This window comes from Podarcis cretensis, assembly GCF_951804945.1.
Source record: "Podarcis cretensis genome assembly, chromosome: 10".
NCBI classification, from domain to species: domain Eukaryota; kingdom Metazoa; phylum Chordata; class Lepidosauria; order Squamata; family Lacertidae; genus Podarcis; species Podarcis cretensis.
Genome location: NC_137179.1, coordinates 9,327,022 through 9,331,998, shown reverse-complemented (window position 1 = coordinate 9,331,998; position 4,977 = coordinate 9,327,022). Strand labels below are relative to the sequence as shown.

General features: G+C 48.2%; 1 long non-coding RNA gene across 1 annotated transcript; it reads left to right on the top strand.

The window, feature by feature from the left end:
- Window positions 1-355: 355 nt before the first annotated feature.
- On the top strand, window positions 356-1,408 carry LOC307225387. Its single transcript, XR_013842961.1, has 3 exons — window positions 356-511; window positions 680-819; window positions 1,139-1,408. It is a non-coding gene; the product is annotated as an uncharacterized lncRNA (long non-coding RNA).
- The last annotated feature ends 3,569 nt before the right edge of the window (window positions 1,409-4,977 follow it).

Below are 4,977 nucleotides of genomic sequence, written 5' to 3'. Positions count from 1 at the left end.
TGGTGCGAGGGGAGGCAAAAAAAAGCAGGCAAAAATCAAATTGCGCGTCTCCTAGAAGGGAAACTTGAAAAGAGGAAGCGGCTGCTTTCCGGCATTCTGCCTCAGGGTCTTACTGCCCACCCACCTCTGTTTCCTTGCTGTCTTTGCTCAAACGGAACAAAGAGCAGGGAAAGCCCCTCCCCTCCAGGCAAGCAGAGGGGAATGCTGAAAACATGCAGAAGGGAGAGAGAGAGAGAGAGAGAGAGAGAGAGAGAGAGAGAGAGAGAGAGAGAGAGAGCGCTGGCTGGCTTGGGTGGGTAGGTGAGGGAAAACTTTAGCCTTCCTTTCCTCCCTACCCCTCTCCTGCATTCTTAGCCAGCTGCTTCTCTGCACACCCCTCTCCTGCTCCTTGTCCCTTCTGTGTTTTTCCTTCCCTCCCCACTTAAAATGTGGTTAAAAAGCATGGATCCACATGGATCCTCAGGATCTTTGCATTGGGTCAGCCCAAATTCAACATAAGATCACATAGCATGTCCATGGCTACAGCCTGCCCCCCCAAAATCACGCACCCACTGTTGCCTGGGGCTGCAATGGTGCAAAAACGTGGTTAAAAAGCATGGATCTACATGGATCCTCAGGATCTTTGCATTGGGTCAGCCCAAATTCACCATCAGATCACATAACATGTCCATGGCTACAGCCTGCCCCCCAAAAACCACACACCCACTGTTGCCTGGGGCTGCAATGGTGCAAAAATGTGGTTAAAAAGCATGGATCTACATGGATCCTCAGGATCTTTGCATTCAGTCACCCCAAATTCACCATCAGATCACATAGCATGTCCATGGTTACAGCCTGCCCCCCAAAAATCACGCTGTTGCCTGGGGCTGCAATGGTGCAAAAACGTGGTTACAAAACATGGATCCACATGGATCCTCAGGATCTTTGCATTGGGTCAGCCCAAATTCACCATCAGAGCACATAGCATGTCCATGGCTACAGCCTGCCCCCCCCAAAAAATCACGCACCCACTGTTGCCTGGGGCTGCAATGGTGCAAAAACGTGGTTACAAAACATGGATCCACATGGATCCTCAGGATCTTTGCATTGGGTCAGCCCAAATTCACCATCAGAGCACATAGCATGTCCATGGCTACAGCCTGCCCCCCCAAAATCACGCACCCACTGTTGCCTGGGGCTGCAATGGTGCAAAAACGTGGTTACAAAGCATGGATCCACAGGGATTCTCAGGATTTTTGCATTGGGTCACCCCAAATTCACCATCAGATCACATGTCTGTGGCCACAGCATGAAGCACAAAAATGATACATCCACTGTTTCATTCAGAATGTTTTTTCCCTTGTTTTCCTCCTCTAAAAACGATGTGCGTTTTATGGTCAGGTGCGTGTTATAGAGCGAAAAATACGGTAACTTGTACCATATGTTGGAGCAAGTAAGTGCAGGAATCACAGTAGGAGGAAAACCGCTCCCTGACTGACCATCCTTTGTCAGGCAGATAGTTGGTTAAGAGTCTAGGGTGGCCATCAGCAATGGAAGCGAACAGAAAGGAGGTGGTCTCTTGATGGCTGGAAATCTCTCCGAGTTGCTGAATGAGATACCCACCCATGCTCAAATAAGGTGACACACTTCTGGCTGAGAGGACAGGGCAGGTGGATGTGAGTGTGTGGAACAGCAGTCAGCAGTTCAGGAAGAGGGTAAGGAAGGAAACAAAATGGCTGATGAGAGTTGCAGTCCAACAACATCTGGAAGGCAATGGGTCTCCTCATCATTGGGTTGTGGACAATACCGAGCTCGGAGGCCCCAATGGTCTAAGGCAATTTCCCACTTCCATTCCCACTGGAAGTTTCTGGCATCTCTAGCTGGTGGGTACCAATTTACCATTCAAACCATCCAGAGACAACGGCCTCATCTTGCCTGTAGGTTGGAGCTGTTAGAAAGCTTGCAGGATTTAAGTTGCAGGCCAGTGAATTCGGCAGCTTATTTGCAAGACTGAACTGGATGCCATTTAGATCAATGGGACTTCCATACACTCACCTACGGTGATGGCCACACACCGTAAGGACGTAAGATAGAGCCTGCTGGATCATGCCCAATGACTTATCTAGTCCAGCACCCTCTTCTCACAGTGGCCAGCCAGATACCTGTGGGAAACCCACAAGCAGGATTCGCACACAAGAGAAAATCTTCCCTCCTGTGTTTTCCAGCAACTGGTATAATAATAATTTATTATTTATACCCCGCCCATCTGGCTGGGTTTCCCCAGCCACTCTGGCAGCTTCCAAAAGAATATTAAAATACAATAACCTAGTAAACATTAAAAGCTTCCCTAAATAGGGCTGCCTTCAAATATCTTCTAAAAGTCTGGTAATTGCTTTTCTCTTTGACATCTGGTGGGAGGGCGTTCCACAGGGTGGGCGCCACTACCGAGAAGGCCCTCTGCCTGGTTCCCTGTAACTTGGCTTCTCGCAGCGAGGGAACCGCCAGAAGGCCCTCAGCGCTGGACCTCAGTGTCTGGGCAGAACGATGGGGGTGGAGACGCTCCTTCAGGTATACTGGACCGAGGCCGTTTAGGGCTTTAAAGGTCAGCACCAACACTTTGAATTGTGCTCAGAAACGTACTGGGAGCCAGTGTAGGTCTTTCAAGACCGGTGTTATGTGGTCTCGGCGGCTGCTCCCAGTCACCAGTCTAGTTGCCGCATTCTGGATTAGTTGTAGTTTCCGGGTCACCTTCAAAGGGAGCCCCATATAGAGCACATTGCAGTAGTCCAAGCGGGAGATAGCTAGAGCATGCACCTCTCTGGCAAGGCAGTCCGCAGGCAAATAGGGTCTCAGCCTCTGTACCAGATAGAGCTGGTAGACAGCTGCCCTGGACACAGAATTGACCTGCACCTCCATGGACAGCTGTGAGTCCAGAATGACTCCCAGGCTGCGCACCTGTCCTTCAGGGGCACAGTTACCCCATTCAGGACCAGGTATTCAGAGGCATTGCCCCTCTGACCATGGAGGCAAAGCAGAGCATTGTAGCTACATCTTTAAGCCCCGCAACTGGAGTGTGATCCCGATCACGTAGGCAGCAAAAGCCAACAGAGAGGTTTTCATAAAAGGCGTTTGCCAAATCCATCAGCTGTTAATACTCCCTGAAGCTTGACTCACACCTCAAATGTGCATACCAGCGGTTTTCTCTCTCTCTTCTCTGTATGCTTATTGCTTCCATATGAAATTAGAACTCTTCCAGACTTACAGAGGATGGCCTGTCATTAAACGTTTAGCCTGAACAACAGGAAGCAGAACACAAAAATGTGGGGTATGTTCACAGACACAAACCCCGGATGAGGCCGAAAGCCAGGGATAATGAAGCATAATTAGATACTGTGCGAAGGATTCTGGGACATCCCTATTTTCATCAGAGAAATTTTGGAGGGTATGGAGTTATGTGACCCCCCCCCCCCAAGTCAAGGAGACAAGTAGCTATACAACCTTCAGGGGACATCTGAAGGCAGCTCTGTATAGGGAAGGTTTTTTAATGTTTCATGTTTTATTATGTTTTTATATATGTTGGAGGAGGGACGCGGGTGGCACTGTGGGTTAAACCACAGAGCCTAGGACTTGCCGTTTACCTTCCCGCTGGAGTGGTACCTATTTATCTACTCGCACTTTGATGTGCTTTCGAACTGCTAGGTTGGCAGGAGCAGGGACCGAGCAACGGGAGCTCACCCCATTGTGGAGATTCGAACCACCGGCCTTCTGATCGACAAGTCCTAGGCTCTGTGGTTTAACCCACAGCACCACCAGTGTCCTTTATTTATTGTCCCTTATTATTATTGAATAGGACATCCCTATTTTCACCGGAGAAATGTTGGAACCTATGCAGTTGCAAACGGACAACTTCCAGAATATAAAAAGCTAGCGCATCAGGGGCAGAACCCTCCCCCATGGCGTGCTAGATTTCTATTAGCGAAGGGTTATGCAAGCAAGCATCGCAAGTCATCTCAGTTACATAAGGCATCTGCTTTGCTGCCATCCCAGCTCAACTGATTGCGGGTAGAGAGAGTCCTTCCTGCAGCCTGTTCTGGGCTTGTCTCAGCATCCTTCGTCCTTGGATGACCGAGGTCTGATCCTGGATTCCAGCATCCGATTACATTATTGAAACAAGGCACAGAGCACTTTTATCTTCCTCTGTTGTGGCATGCTACCCAACACCCTGGAAATGAATGGCCTGTGGGACTTTCGAAAATTGCAAAGCCAACATAGTTGGAGCGAGAAATGGGCAGAGCCGTTCGATGCCAGTGGCTTTCCTTACTAAGAAAATAAGAATGGGGAATGGCTGAGGGCAGGATCAACTGGATGCCTTCAAAGTCCTCGTCTCAAGAAGACCTGACGTGCGGCTACTTCTTTCATTTTACATGTACCGTATTTTTTGCTCTATAAGACTCACTTTTCCCCTCCTAAAAAGTAAGGGGAAATGTGTGTGTGTCTTATGGAGCGAATGCAGGCTGCGCAGCTATCACAGAAGCCAGAACAGCAAGAGGGATTGCTGCTTTCACTGCGCAGTGATCCCTCTTGCTGTTCTGGCTTCTGAGATTCAGAATATTTTTTTCTTGTTTTCCTCCTCCAAAAACTAGGTGTGTCTTGTGGTCTGGTGCATCTTATAGAGCGACAAATACGGTATATAATTTTTATTGAAAGGGAAAATGTACAGGAGGAAAATAGAGTTAGAGTTAGAAAATTTATTACGGTCAAAGACCAGCTCACGTAACATAGCACAATAAAAACAGGGTTCGTAAAGATAAAATATACAATCGGAGCAGATTGCAGCAATAGCTAATTCGCTAAAATTGTGAAGGAAAATAAGAATGAGAAGAGAAAAGATACCAAAAGAAAAACATTGTGCAGCATAACTATTGCTGTGGTTTGACAAACATTGCTACATATTTGGAAGAGAAAAGCTGACCCAGGCCCTGAAACCATCCTCTGAGG